Source organism: Helianthus annuus, chromosome 16 (assembly GCF_002127325.2).
Source record: "Helianthus annuus cultivar XRQ/B chromosome 16, HanXRQr2.0-SUNRISE, whole genome shotgun sequence".
Classification (NCBI taxonomy): Eukaryota; Viridiplantae; Streptophyta; class Magnoliopsida; order Asterales; family Asteraceae; genus Helianthus; species Helianthus annuus.
In genome coordinates this window covers 136,453,667-136,470,774 of record NC_035448.2, presented here as the reverse complement: position 1 = coordinate 136,470,774, position 17,108 = coordinate 136,453,667, and positions in this window count along the sequence as shown.

The window sequence follows — 17,108 nt, the reverse complement described above, 5'->3', positions numbered from 1 at the left end:
ATCTTATCTGATCCAGGATGTATGGAGTAACGTGACTTATGTGCCTCTTCCATTACAAGTTCCCGCAAGTTGCCATAGAATGGAACCCAAATGCGTCCGGTTACGTAATAAGCACCGTCTCCCTTTCGTTCTAGTCGTTGCCTTGAGCCGCGTAAAGCTTCAGCTCGGACGTTCTCTGATTTCAACGCTTCTAACTGAGCGTCTCGTATCTGGGAAGGAAGATTGGACTGGATCGTGAGTTGCAATGCTCGTACACGCCTATGTGCATTATCCTTTCTGCTGAGGGTGTCAGCTACAACGTTCGCCTTGCCCGGATGGTACTTGATGGCACATTCGTAATCGTTCAATAATTCCACCCATCGCCGTTGTCGCATATTCAATTCCTTCTGGTCGAAGATATGCTGAAGACTCCTATGGTCGGTGTAGATGGTGCATTTGGTACCGTACAGATAGTGCCTCCAGATCTTCAACGCAAACACCACCGCTCCTAATTCCAAATCGTGAGTCGTATAGTTCTTCTCGTGCACCTTCAACTGACGAGAAGCATAAGCTATCACCTTCTCGCGTTGCATCAACACGCAACCAAGACCCTGAATCGAAGCATCACAATAAACCACAAAATCTTCGGTACCCTCTGGTAACGACAAGATCGGTGCACTGCATAGTTTCTGTTTTAACAACTGGAAGGCCTCTTCCTGCTTCGTTCCCCAAGAGTATACCGTGTTCTTCTGTGTCAACGAGGTGAGAGGTTGTGCGATTTTTGAGAAATCTTTGATAAACCTCCGATAATATCCAGCAAGACCAAGAAATTGGCGCACCTCAGAGGGAGTCTTTGGTGCCGCCCAATTCTTAACTGCATCCACTTTTGCAGGATCAACATGTATCCCTTTTTCATTAACAACGTGGCCAAGGAAATGTACTTCTCGAATCCAAAAATCGCACTTAGAAAACTTCGCATACAGCTGCTCCCTTCTCAAAAGTTCCAAGATGAGACGTAGGTGTTGCTCGTGATCTTCCTTGTTCTTCGAATAGACTAAGATGTCATCGATGAATACTATAACGAATTCATCGAGATAAGGCTTACACACGCGGTTCATGAGATCCATGAAAACCGCTGGTGCATTTGTCAATCTAAATGGCATGACCAAAAACTCATAGTGTCCATAGCGCGTTCGAAAAGCCGTCTTGGGAATATCCTCTTCCCTAACCCTTACCTAGTGATAACTCGACCTTAAGTCGATCTTCGAATAGAAACTTGACCCCTGTAACTGGTCAAACAAGTTGTCGATCCGGGGTAACGGATAACGGTTCTTGATGGTCACCTTGTTGAGCTCCCGATAATCAATACACATACGGAATGACCCATCTTTCTTCTTTACAAATAGTACTGGAGCTCCCCAAGGCGAAGAACTGGGTCGAATAAAGCCCCTGTCCAACAACTCTTGCAGTTGGTTAGACAGTTCTTGCAATTCCCCTGGCGCTAAACGGTAAGGAGCACGTGCAATTGGAGCTGCTCCCGGCGCAAGATCAATCTGGAATTCTACTTGACGGTGAGGAGGTAACCCTGGTAGCTCCTCTGGAAATGCATGAGCGAAGTCTCGCACCACTGGTAGGTCTTCAATCTTTCTCTCCTCAGACTGAGCATTAGTAACTAACGCTAACATTGCAGGGTACCCCTTTTGTAGATACTGCTGTGCACGCATGGCCGAGATAATCCCAACCATCATCCCACTATGATGCCCTTGAACTGATAATGACTATCCATTAGGGAGAGGAATACGCACAATCTTCTCCTTACACAAAATCTCCGCTTGGTGCTTAGACAACCAATCCATGCCTACTACTATGTCGAAACTACCGAGCATAACGGGATGAAGATCAATATCAAACACTTGACCCACGAGATCTAGTTTGCACCCGAAAAGAACATTCGAGGCTTCTATCGTTTTACCATCTGCTAGTTCTACTACCTGCTTAACTTCTAAGGGTGTTGGGGTTATCCCTAATCGTCGACTAAATTCTAGGGACACATAACTCTAATCGGCGCCGGAATCAAATAATACAGAAGCAATACAATTGTTTACAGGAAACGTACCAGTTACAACGTTGCCGTCATTCCTGGTATCCCCTGCTCCAAGCTGGAACACTCTGCCTCGGGCACCATTTCCCCCATTGTTGCCGTTGTTGTTGTTCCCAGCATTGTTATTATTCGGGCGGTTGTTGTCGTTAGCGTTCTGGTTTAGCTGAGGGCAATCCCGCTTAAAGTGACCCTCGTCACCACACTGATAGCACCCTTTCCTGAAACCCTGGTTCTGCTGGGGTGGTTGTCCCTGTTGTCTCTGGTTTTGCTGGTTCTGTTGCTGCTGGTGTTTGGGCTGGGGGGCCCTACAATCCCTGGACTCATGGCCCGACTTACCACACCTGTTACACATCCGACCACACGGCCCAAAATGATGATAGCCACACTTGTTACACCGTGGCTTCCTCCCTGCATACGAACCCTGGCTTTGGCCACTCCCTTGGCCTTGATTGATGGAAGACGACTGGCCGATACTACGGTTGTTGTTGTTGTCTGGCCTTTTCTGAGTCTGACCAGCACTGGATGCTTTGTCGTAGTCGCTCCACTTCCGTTTGTTATCATTAGCAGATGTAGTAGCAGTGGGTGCCGCAGCAGTAGTGGCTGAAATGCGCGGGGGTAACGAATTGCTCTCTACCTCTTGGTCCACAATCTTATGAGTCAGACGAACAATCTGTGTCAAATCATTGAGATGGGCTGCAGTGACCAAACTCTTCACACGCGGAGGCAACCCTTTGATGAATAACTCAATCCTCCGAGACATAGGCCGGGACAAGTTTGGGCACATGTCGGCCAGTTCATACGATCGCTTCACATACGCTTCGACTTCAGATCCAACCATCTTCAAGTCGTAGTACTCGTTTTCCAACTTCTGGACTTCATCCCGAGGACAGTACTCCTCCCTGATTAGTTCTTTAAAGTCATCCCAAATTGTGGCATTCGCTGCCTCGATGCCCAACAACTGTACCTGGGCATTCCACCACGTTAGGGCACCATCCGCCAAGGTACCCGCAGCATATTTCACCCTGTCCCCAGCGGGACAGTTACAGATAGCAAACACAGACTCTGCTTTCTCGAACCATCTCAGAAGTCCCACAGCCCCTTCAGTCCCGGTGAAGGTTTGTGGCTTACAGTCCATAAACATTTTAAACGTACACGCAGACTGGTTGGGTTGAGGTTGCACTTGCTGACCTAAAGGACGAAAGGGAACACATTATAGGAGTGAAAAGACGTGTACGCGGTATAAGAGTAAAGAGTACTTGGTACATTCCGTACCAGCCTGATAGGCTGCTAAAGCCTCAGCCACACGGGTGTTGATTAGGTCAGTCAACTCAACCTGAGTCATGTTGATGTTGCCACGTCCGTGTCCTCGTCCACTCATGATTCTATATATGGAGATGAACCGATTCAGGAAATCGAAACGAGACGGAAGTCAAGTATTACGTTGATATCTACATACTACCCAATTCACACATAATAAGGCAGAACCCTTCTCACGCTCGATAAGCCTCACTGGGACTTGCATGCACCCCACGTTATTATTAAGTGTGCACCCATAATAATAAGGCAATTTGCATGCTTATCTCAGTGCCTCTTAGCTTGCGCTCGAAGTTTCCCCCGTTCACACAACACAACGAATGGTATCACAGGTCTATGATTCACATGAGTCAAATAGTAGTGTCACACTATCAAGTCACTATAGTATCAAGTGTATCGTGTCATGCAAGTTATGAGTGTGTGACAACTATGGATGTAATGCATAAACTAAACAGAGGGCAAACCTTGCGATCTGGAGCTGAGTGTCATGATCGATTCTTCGAAGGTATTCGGTTATAGTCTGGTTTTATAAAACGTTTTAAAACCTAGTTCACTATAACCAGTGGCTTTGATACCAAACTGTAACACCCCCAAAAATACCACAAGCAGAAACACCGCGGGAGGTGCGGCACATCAGAGTACGAGCCACCAATCACATTGAACCACACAAGTATTTAAATAGACATGTCATTAATTAACCAAGCAAGTTCAATTCCAAGCGTTAAACCCAAAAGATATGTTTAGCGGAAGCATAAGTAAAAATAATATTCAATTGTTTAAAGTTTCAAAACCACCCAATCAACTGTTAATTAAAGGCACGACCCATGACCACTCCAGCACTCCCAGATAGCAAGTCCATGTCTCCAACCCTAATGACCTGCAAGCATGCAGACAAGTGTGTCAGACGACGCTGGTGAGTTCAAAGTTTTGTTAACGTGTTTTGTTACCAGATGTATGTTAATGCGATTCAACGTTGCGATACGATGTTGCTCATAACATGCTAGATACCCTAGGGAGTGTGCCCATATGTATCCGGGGAGTGTGCCCCTTAACAACCCCAATGCTCCTAACCAAACATTGGTAATGATGCCCAGATAATTAGTTCACGCCCGTCCTTACGACCCGGTGTGAGGTATCCCACCTAATAGCGCTATCAACTAATTACCCCATTGCCCTACAGGCAATCCAATAATGATAGATTCCATGTTCAATAACAAAAACCCGATTTAACTGTTTACCCAAGTTTCCCTTCCAAATGTTTACTAGTTGTCCCAAACCACCGGGACGCATGCTTGAGAAATGCAATGAACTCACCTGGGATTGCTCGGTATGATACACAACAGTTCAATTAAGCTACGAAGTGATCATTCACGTCCTATCACAGTTATCATACCAAATCAGATTCGTATACTAGTAGGGTACGTATGTTCCACACATATTGTAACAAGTTGTGTACAAATATTGATCATCATATTCACGTATAGGTATCAGCAGAACAATTACGTAAACAAGCAGAGTCCAAGCATCCGGCCCAATCAGTTAGGCTCGTAACAGTGTGCAGGCCCAATAACAAAGTGTACGTGTAAAATGGTCTCGAGTCGAGGCCAAGCTCTCGAGTCGAGACTAAGTGGTCTCGTGTTGTACTGGTTTCAAAGTCTCGAGTCGCAACAAGGTGGTCTCGAGTTGTCATGTTCTAGTCGAGACTACACGGTCTCGAGTCGCAACCGGACCCGCAACCGTGGTCTCGGTTTGTGTTGTTTTGTGTCGGTGTGTTGGTTTCGAGTCGAGACAGTGAGTTCTCGACTCGCAATCCACGTTGTAACTGATTTCCTTAGTTGCAGTTTATGATTTCCGTGATATCAGCTAACATCTTTGGCAGTTTCACAAATCAGATCAAACACAATTATTTCAATATTCAAGTATGTTCATATCACCGAAAATAACATCAATCCAAGAACAGTAATTCAATATCATAAGGGACATACAATCGGATCGTATGATTAACGAATTTCGAGTCTATTATGCAACCCTAAGTCATGTGTACAATAAACCAATCAATACCACAAATCATAATATCACAACCGGTTATCATGCATACACCCTAACCGAATTAGATCATCATATGCAAATACTTAATCATCTATCAACAATCATGTATCATTTAAAATCCATCATGTGAGACATGTATAACCACATATGATAACCCAACAATTAACAAATACTAACCGGTTGAGAGGGATAGAACGATCCGAACACGAGGATCTTCGAGAGTTTCGAGATTGCCGCCGGTTCCAAGGGAAACGAGAGAGAGAGCTTCTAGGGTTTGTGTGGTTTCTAATGTTGCAAGTTGTGAGAATGTTACTAACATTCTAGGTACAATTCGGTTAAGAGAGGGATGGGCCGAACCCTCACTTGGGCTGCCCTAAAGGTCTCGAGTCCAACAACATGGACCGAATGGGTTTGTGTAGTCGAGTAAGTCATGTACGATCGGGTCATTTGTATACATTCATACATTACACAATTTACACATAGCACGTATTATCATAACATATTATTCAGATAAAGTCCACGTAATCACGTAACGTTACACAAAAATCGGTTCGGAATACGAGTTGTCACAGATGCGAGCAAGATCCGTTAAAAAAATTAGGAGTGTCGTGTACACGTGTATTATTTTACACAACATGATTTTGAAAGATGAAGGAAAGGCGATAGCACCGGTGCACATTCGGGATCCTCCGGTCGAGCCCGCTCTAGACGATACGGTGTTGGGCGAGTTGATGAATGAAGACACGCATTGGAGACTCAAACACGATCTCATAGATCATCTCGCAAGTCAAGATTTACCCCATCTTTTGGTCGATTCCGACGAAGACTAGTTTAAATTGTCCCAAGTTAATGTAATTTTATTGTTTTTTAATTTAGTGTAACTTTGATGTTTTTAATTTAATTTATGAAAGTTTATTGTTTTTTAATTTAATGTATTTATTCTACATTTATTAATATTAAATAAAATAATGCACAAAAAAAAATAATAAAAGTTTACCACTTCAGTAAGTGTTTAAACCATTGCCAACACTTTTCAGCAAAGTTTAAACACTTTTGCCTGATTGATATGGCGCGCTCTGATTGGTCGGTTTTTTAGTTTACCACTCCAAAGTGTTTAACCACTCCTTACACCCTTAGGTATTATAGATTTCTCTTGAGAGGTATGGGTTTAACTTTCACTTGGCGTGGAGTGAGAGGTATTGGTGGACAATGATAGAAGACCCATGAAAACTGGGTTGGATCCTTGAGGCAAACAGGTTTTACCGGTAATTTTACTGTCGTGCCTACGGACAGGTGGGTTATCGGGTTTTCCCTGGAATTGGTGATGGACTCGGGTTACTCTCGGAGTACTCCGTTTGTCCAGTGGGTGCCCTGATAATGCTCAGGATTGGTTCTGTTGACCGTTAATAAAAAGATGATCAAACTAGAAAAAAAGAAGTTAGAAAATGAAAAACAAAATCAAAATAAAAAAGCGTAGCAAAGATTTAAACATGCGGCTACACATACCAAAAGCCTTAAGAAACAACCACCATACTAACTTAACTTTAATTACTAAACGCGGACCATTTATTATATAATTTAGATTTGGTCGGTGGCTGTGATGTGGCAGCCACCGACCATTAGTTTTAAGAGTATACTAGATTTTTGCTATAGGTCGTGCGTTGCGACGTCTTCAGTGGTTTATAGCTGGTGGCATGTTATGTAATGCATTAACCATATGGAACGTGTGTTTTGACTTATCTGATCTAAAGCATTGCGGTTATAGAAGTAACAGAAGTGAACCGAGTTGGTTCGTTCGTTTAGCGAGCGTTCTACCTAACCACTACACCACCCTTACATTTGCATCAAAACTTAGTGACGTCAAAACGTACAATAACTCGACTTTATGCCGTCGGATGAAAATGTATTATATTTTACCCTACCCGTTTCCAAACACAGTTAACGTAAAAACGTAGACCAGCCGAAAACACACATAAAAATAAGCATGTAAACGTATTATATTTAACCAGACTCGTTTCCTGAAAAAATTATGTCGAAACGTGAATTAATAAATATCCTTTACGTTGAAACATGAGTTTCTACCGACACATGCATTAAAATGTCAAAACGTAAACCAATTGAAAATATACATAAAAATATGCAGGAAAACACATTATATTCGACCTGCCTCATTTTCGGAAAAAAAAATTACGTCAAAACGTAGGGCAAAAATGACATTTTATAATTTTTTAGAAAGTGTAGACGGTTAAATGTCAATTTATGCCAAAAATATGTGTGGTTCGTTGGTGTGTTTTCTTTTAGGGAAATTGGTATGTAATTATCCTCAGTATACGTCATTGGCTATTGACAGTTCCACTTTTGATTATTCACTTTTCACCTATTTTTCCTCCACCGGTCCCCCGTTAAAAAAAACTAAACAGAGTTAAGTTTTATTCCGAATTACAAACAAATGTTTTAGAGCTTTTGACCAAAACGACGATACGAGTTCACCGATGTAAAACTTGCCTCGAAACGGTGCTCCAAACGACTTGATTTTTGTTAATTGGAAGTTTAAACACCTGAATTAATTACGTCTACTGGGGTACCGTTTCGAGGTAAGTTTTACATCAGTGGGATCGTATCGTCGTTCTGATCAAAAGCCCTAAAACATCTGTTTGTAATTCGGAAAAAAACTTAACTCCGTTAAGTTTTTTTAAACGGGGGACCGGTGGAGGAAAATAGATGAAAGGTGAATATTCAAAAGTGGGACTGTCAATGGTCAATGACATCTACCGGGGATAATTACATGTCAATTTCCATTTTCTTTATTGAACTTTAGTTGGATAATAAATGAGGAAAACATATTTAAAAAAATTATTAAAAATTGTTTAGTTTATTTTAAGTTGAGTGATAAAAGAAAAACACCCAACAATTGTGGACTGTGAGGTAAAAGTATTATACTCTTTCTAAAGCAGGCTGTACAAGCACATGATGCATAGTGCTGGATCAGTTCAGATTTTAACCAACTTTCCTTAGTTCTTCCTTTACACTTGTTGATTTGGCCATCTTACCTGCTAAATCGATCTCAGATAAACCTTTTCTTGAATCCCTTCTTCATTCGCGATTGGAAAAGGTGAGACTTTGTAACACCTCGTAAATTCATGTCGAGTCATGTACTGACACGTGTTCATACTCTCAATTATGCCTAATATTGGACGAGAGAGACTATTTTTGACAACTTAAGAATGTTTGGATGTGGGAGGACCAAATAGGGGTGTTCAAGATCGGATTATCCGGTTTTCGGCCGAAAAATTCGGATAGTGAATATTGATATCCGAATCCGTATCCGAAATTTCAGATATCCGATTTTCAGATATCCGAAATTTCGGATACGGATTCGGATATTCAAACGGATATCTTAATTTATAAAAAAAATCAAAAAATCTGTTTCGTGTATAGATTAAAACTAAACTTATATTCGATTTTCCAAATTTCCAACATTTAAAAGTAAAAACAATTATAAATTCACACGAATACAATTATTTGCTACTTTTTTACTGATTTTTACAATACTTCGAGCTAAATATAATGCTCATATACTATATATACTTATAAAAAAATATTTAGTTTTCGGATATCGGATAATCGGATTATCCAAAAATTTTGAAATTCATATCTGAATCCGAATCCAAAAACCCAGATATCCGGTTTCGGATATCCGAATTTCGGATATTCGAAATTTCAGATATTTGGGATACGGATTTTCGGATATTTCGGATTTGGTTTCGGATCCAGATTTTTTTGAACACCCCTAGGACCAAATATGGAAAATCTCAAAACTTTTATTTTTGAAGGTCTCTTACGGACCGCAAGGTTATGCCCCTTACGGTCCGTAAGCACCTAGAAATATTGTTGCTGGACATCATATATGGACCCAAGGTCCTTACCTTTACGATCCGCAAGGAAACTCAAATATGTGGGCATTAGTCAGGCTTACGGACCGTAAGCTTATAGCCCATACGGTATGTAAGGATTGTATCTAGGCAGATTTTTGTTTGGAGGCCAAGCAAGTCTGCCATTATGCCACCTATTCGAAATGCAAAGCTTCTTAGCTGGTCTTGACACGTCCCTACACACCTGGAGTGATCCTAGATCACCTCCAACACCTGTAATGATCTTGTTCAAAGCCCCTCAACTATAAATAGAGGCTTCTTGCAACCATTTTCATTGCACCAATTCTTTAAATCATTACCTCTCCCTCTCTGTAAGTTCTTAACTTGAAAGGAGCATCTTACTGAGTTCAAATCGTTCCAAGGATCAGTTGTAAGTGTTCCTTTCCAGTTCATTTTGTTTTGAGTAAAATGCACGGATAATCCATATGGTTTTGTAAAATAACACCTATAATCCCCAACTTTTGGAAATTACACCGGTGCTCTCTGTGGTTTGATAGTTTGTTACTCGTATAGTCCCTGGAGTGGATGTCCGTTAGTTTTCTCCGTTAAATCTATGTAAAATGACAAAATTACCCATTGTTTTATTAAAATATAAGAAAAAACTAATTAATCATTTAAAATATCAATTGGGCCCCACCACCTAAAAACCCCCAATCTGCAAACCCTAAACCACCACCATTGCACCACCTCCTCCCTTCAAGCTTTAATAGTTATAATCATAATTCTTCAATTTTATCATCATCAAACACCAAACTCTAGAGTTTAGACAGAATTGTATATCCATAACTGAGGTAAATTAACCCCAATTCAACCTTCAACTCCAAACCCTAATCTAAATTACCATAAATTCAAGAAACCAAACAAAAAATAAGACAAACATACCTTAGTAGATCCTAACGAAGCCATAGAAAGAGCAATAATCTCCGACCCATTTCCTCTAACAACAGTAGGCTTAAGTTTAAATAACTCAAGACAAGCCTTAAGCCGGAAACCGAAGCACCAACAGCGGCCGAATCAAGAACCCACGGCTTACCCAGTTGATTAGCCACACCGGCGGCATCTTTCAAATCACAGTCGTAGTCACTTAGAATTTCCATGCATCTCCTTTGTCTCATATGTAATTCTTTTTGCCCAAAAATATACCTTAAGCTCTTATGATCAGTAAAGATAGTAAACTTACTACCATACAGATAATGTCTCCAAATCTTAAGGGCAAAAATTATCGCTCCTAATTCTAAATCATGCGTTGTATAATTATCCTTGTGTTTCTTTAGTTGTCTTGATGCATAAGCAATTATCTTCTCGCGTTGCATCAGGACACATCCTAATCCTAATCTTGAAGCATCACAAAAGATTACAAAATCTTCAATTCCCTCTGGTAATGCAAGTATCGTGCATTTGTTAACCTTTGCTTCAAGGTTGTAAAGGCTTCTTCATTCTTGGGTCCCATTCAAACTTAACCGAATTACACGTTAACTTGGTTAGTGGAACGGCTATCTTTGAGAAGTCTTGAATAAAGCGTCGATAGTATCCAGCTAATCCTAGGAAACTTCAAAACTTCTGTAGGTGACTTAGGGACTTTCCAATTAGTAATTGCCTCTATTTTTAAGGGATCTATATGAATTCCTTCATGATTAATCAAGTGTCATAAGAATTACATTTTTTTTTCAACCAGGATTCACACTTAGAAAATTTAGCATATAGCTTCTCTTTTCTCAGTAGTGTTAAAAGTACATGCAGATGCTTACTGTGCTCTTCCTTGCTCTTGGAATAAATGAGTATATCGTCTATAAAGACAATTACAAATTTATCCAAATACGGTTTACATATCCTATTCATCATGTCCATAAATGTTGCGGGAGCATTTGTTAAACCAAATGGCATGACTGTAAACTCGTAATGGCCATACCTAGTTCTGAAAGCAGTTTTAGGAATGTCATCTTCCTGTACTTTTAGTTGATGATATCCAGAGCGTAAATCAATCTTAGAGAAATATTGAGCTCCTTGAAGTTGATCAAATAGATCATCAATCCTAGGTAATGGGTATCGGTTCTTGATTGTAGCCTTATTTAATTCTCTATAATCGATACACATTCCGCATCGACCCATCCTTCTTCTTAACAAACAACATAGATGCTCCCCAAGGGGATGAACTTGGTTGTATGAATCCTTTTTCTAGCAATTCATCTAATTGCTTCTTTAATTCCAGCATCTCCGTTGGTGCTAAACGGTAAGGTGCTTTAGCGATTAGTGCAGTTCCTAGTATTAGATGAATTCTGAACTCTACTTCTCTGTCATGTCTTGGACATGCACATCCTACTCGTGCGAGGCATGAAGCCGCAATAAGAACTAGATCCGTTAACACAACTCACACATATACAAAACTATATATATTTTGTAAAGTATATATTAACAACTCAAGAACATATACATCTAAGACAAAACGAATACATGAAACAAGATGGATAACTTGTACATAGTAAATCACAAGTTTAGATGATTAACATATGTAGAGCACTTATAGGTTACGTCGCGACCCAAGGAGATTACCGGTGAAGTAGTACACACGAAGACGCAAAACAATGAGTTCATATCCCCTCTTTTAAACGTTTTCTAGTTTTCTAAACTTTTGGGGAAAATACATGTACAAATGGTATGTTAGACTAAGGAATGATACAATAGATAATGTGCGAATAGGGTATACGCAAGCACCATTAATCTAAGTATAGCCCAAGGAACGGAAATGGTAGATCTATCGGGTTTTGGCAGCCTCACTCTTGGTCCACATTGACCCACACGGAAGAGTGCTTTTGTGTCCCAGTCGAAGGGTAATCGGCACATAAATCGCCTAGGTTTGGATGTTTCCTATGTCGTCACACATGTTAATGTCCTCACGAAACATTAGCGATCTCGATTTCCTTAATTCTTATTTCTTAACTCATTTTCACATTTACATACCACATTTCTTACAAATACATCTCACATTTTACGAGTATACATTTTATACAAATTAACTACATGAATTCACACCAACTTTGTTGACGTTTTTTCAAACTTACATGTATTTCAGGAAATTAGTGGATAGCTGTCACACCCCAACCGATGGCGGAAACATCGGGATGAGACGAAAACTAGATTGCAAGAGACATCATAACACTATGTGACAATATTATTTAAATCCAATTTCATAATGATTAAAATTCCAATACATTGTTTCAACTAAAGACAAATTGCAACAAACATTGTTTATTATTGGAATGAGTATCTAAGTCCATCTTAACTTGATTTCTTCATCATTTTGTCTATCAACCTGCAACATGTATTAAAATAAAATCAACAAAAGTTGGCGAGTATACAAGTTTGAATACATAGCATAATAGTTTAAACGTTTAAAGACTCATATCCAACACGAAAACATATAACAAGTTTCACCATGCTAGCTAACGCAGTCCAAATGATAGCCCAAGTTTCCAATGCGTTAAGTGCCTTTCCCAAAGTTTAACGGGAGGTTATATGTCTCATCCTAACAATACCCCAAAGACTAACGGGGAGGTGCATTACCCCTATAGCGCTACCATTGTTAAGGCGGAACTACACACAAGGATTAAACGTTCACATAGCATAAAAGTCTCAAGTATCACAAGTTTCATGTTTCATGTTTAAATGGATAGAGTATGTTTCAAATAATTTTCAAGTGTCAAGTGTTTTTGATATAGAATACATGTTGCATCCCAAAAGTGTTTAAAACAAAAAGGGATCGAGTATACTCACAATGATTGCGTATGGAGATTTCTTGAAATAACGCACAAGGAGAAAAGATTGGGAATGCCGAAAGAACAAATGGAAACGATTATCCTAGGTAGGAAAAATAACACATAACGATCTAGTTAATATAAAAAGAATATAAAAATTCTTAATATTTAGGGTTCACAACTTGATTATTTATATATTAGTTAATCTCGTAATAACCCGTTAATATTAGATAGGAATTATAATAAATTGTTAATTATTATTTAAATTATTATTAAGTTTAACGATTTTATTAATAACAAATTAGAAAATAAAGTGAAAATTGTTTGTTATATGGATTAGAGATAAAAAGAAATAATAAAATAAATTCATTACTTATTGATTTTTTTTTTAAGAAAATGGATAAGAATATAAAAAGTTCAAGGATCACTAGAACATTAATTCATATATACATTGTTAACAGAATGATTCGCATATTTGTTTTAAAATCAATTAGACACTTGTTTCCTTGATGTCACCAAACCCAAATGACAACATTCATCTTCTTCGACTTTTAACCCAACCGACCCCTGTTTCTTTTATAATTTGTTTTCTTCATTTTAGAACCAAAACATCAACTGAATATATATAATATTGTAGATTCATTTGAACTGACCGAACAAAACATAAGGAACAAGAAAGTTATACCGCGACGAAAAGATGAGAATCCCGAGTCGAAATCTGACTGAACCGAAACCCAAACCAGAGCTGACTTCGTTGACTATGTTGGCCGAACCGAGACCTGAACCAAAGCTGAAACAAGTGAACCGAAACTGATGTTAACCAGGGTTTGTTCGAACACCGATCCGAACATCAAATCTGACCGGTGCTGACTCGACACGGAACCGAACCAAAACTAAGACTCGTGACTGAACCGACGTGCACCCGAGACTGTCGACTTGAATCAACTTGAACCCAAGCCATCGAAACCAACTTGAATCAGAACCAACACGCCGCCGACGTCGCGAACCCAACACTGTTATCAGTTCCGATGGTTCACTACCGTCGTGCACCACCACCTCCGCTGTCACGCGTCCCCGACGTTGTCTCTGCTGTTTAACATCGGAAAAAGCGGCCGCCGCCGTACATCGCCTGCCACCACCACCACCACCACTCGGTGGTGGTCGGCCATATGATTAACGGAGAGAGTGAGAGAGAAGAGCGAGAGTTGGGGGGGGGGGTTATAGTGAAGGTGAAGGGTTGTGGTTGGTGTCGGGTGCCGGAGGAGCATCACCAGAGGTCGGCCGGAACCCCGACTCCGGTGATCGGAATCGTCGAGAGGGAGAGGGGGTCGAAAGAGAGGCTGATGTATGTGTATTGGTTTTGTGAACTGAGGGTTTTCAAAGTGTGCATCTATCTGTGTGTATATGCGTATATTAGACAAGAGAGAAAAAGATGGCAGGTGTTGTAAGTTGTGTGCTAGGGTTTTTGTGAGGAAGAGGGGTTTAGGACTTATATCATGCTATTTACACATAGGGTCCCTAAACTTTAGAAGTTTAATTATTTACAACTTAGCATAGTTTATTTTATGAAATAACTAAACCACTTGACATAGTTTAACTTTAATAAAACCAACTTAACATAGTTAACTAAGTTAAAATAAAAAAAATATTTTTTTTATTGTAAAATTAATTAAATTATTTAACTAAAAATTAAATAACCTAATTAATTAGATTAAAGAATAATTTTTTTTAACGATTATCTAACTCGCGAAAGATTCCCAAGGTTTCAAACGTTGGGATTTGTATCTTACAAAACAGTCGGATTTAGGGAAATCCATTTTGACGGATGTTACAATAGCTTTGCGGGTATTTGCTTCAAGAAGTCATGCATCCTCACTCCATGCCACTTTTGTAGGATTTGTCATCATATCCCGCCTCCTTGCAGTGACATGAGGAATAAATCCTTTATCATTTAGAATTTGGAATGTGTTGTAAACTTTTAAACTTGTTATCTTTTGAAGTGATGTAAACACTTTATTTAACTCATGTTTTGAAACTATTAATGGCATTTGGATTTTTTAATCATATAGAATGTTTGCTAATTCGTATGCAATGAGAATTTGTCACACCCCCAAATTACCACATAGGGAGTGTCCCTGTTAGGCGTGTAACATACCAATAACGAGCCACCAATTACATTGAACCCTTACAAGTTATAAATAAAATCCCCATTATTAATAAAAACATCCTCAACAAGTTTAAACGAAAATCAATAAGTTCAGCGGAAGCAAATAGTAAACGAAGTTAAACTGTTTCAAAACCAAAGTATAGTATCAAGAAATCAGTCACATAAATCCTTCCTGTCGACCCATGACCACTTCAGCTACTCCAGACAGCAAGTTCCCAAATCCAAGATATCTAACGACCTGCGAGCATGCAACAAGTGTATCAGACAACGCTGGTGAGTTCATAGTTTTGCGAAAACGTTAGTTACCAAGTGTTTAATCCAGTTCATTGAATAGCATTTTGAAAACAATGTTGATAATACCCCAATACAAGACGGCTTCTGATTATTTTGCCCTTTCTCCAATGCTCCTATCAAAGCATTGGTCATGACTAGGTCATTAGTTCAACACCCGTCCTCCCAGGTACGGGGTGAGGTTGCCAAACCTAAGTAGCCCTACTAACTAATACCATGTTACCTTCCCAGTAACCAAACAACACGGAGGGACTTTAAAGGTGATAGGAAGAGTATATTATCCAACATTCCTGTTTTTACCCAAAAGACTTATCCCTCCCCAGGATACTCACTGATTGTCCCAACTATCGGGACGCATGCTCAAGAGAGATGAACTCACCTGTGGTTTGCTCGGTAAGACTAATTACTCATTTTATTGTTGGACACCCCAAACCCTAATATGGTTTCGATGATAGTCAGTTTCGTTTACATAGAATTCACTTATTCATTGCATACACTCCACATGTGGTAAACAAGTATGGCACATATTATCACACAAGTTATAACGCATATTCGAGTCATATGTATTTTCCACATTACAAGTTCATACATCATAATGGCACACCTCAACAGCTCACACCTTAATCACTTAAACATGCATGTATTAAAATAACTCACAACATTCAAACACATCAGTTTAATGTTGAAGTTCACATAATTATTCGCCACTATCATCATGCGACCCAAGTCTCTTAATTAACATCTAACCATAACATATAGGCAACCAACCCACCTACTATCGTGACCAGTTCATCGCCATAATCATTACAACAACACATAATTGCGTATCCTTTAGTCACTGTCAAACTCTAGTGTACATGTAACCTTAGATTATGGATTCTATCACCATGATCCCTTCGGAATCATGATAACAGTTTGTCCCCGGGTAGGTATGTATATTAACACCATGCATCACATAATGTATTTAACTCCAATTCATGCATAACCTAACAAACAGGTTCTCAATACTCAAGTATATTACTCACAAACAAGTAAAATATTAACCAATAGTCTTGACCGAACAATATGGGTATCGGGAGGGGAAATCTCCTACCGCACGCATGTTTAGAAAAAATAGCACATAGTGTAGAATTAATAATTTAGAGTAAGCTCGTGTGTTTACATATAAAAATACCGCATACATAGATAAATTCATAAACACGCTTAATAAATGCATAATAATATATAAGTTGGGGGAATCCAAAATTAAGTATTCCAAATTGTAGTTACTAACTAAAAGGAATTCAATAACAAAGAAAAACACACGAATACAAAACATAAAAAGCACATGGCCGCCAATTTCCTCCTACAAGTTTATCCTTCACTCTACTGACACACATTTAAGATATGCACATGGTTGAACCGATAAAGCTACTGTCACATCTAAATTAATTATGAATCACAACATGCCCCCTAATTGTTTAAGGTGTGAGCTAATCATGACAACAAAGGTGAATCATCAAAGGGAGAAGCATACTAACCGG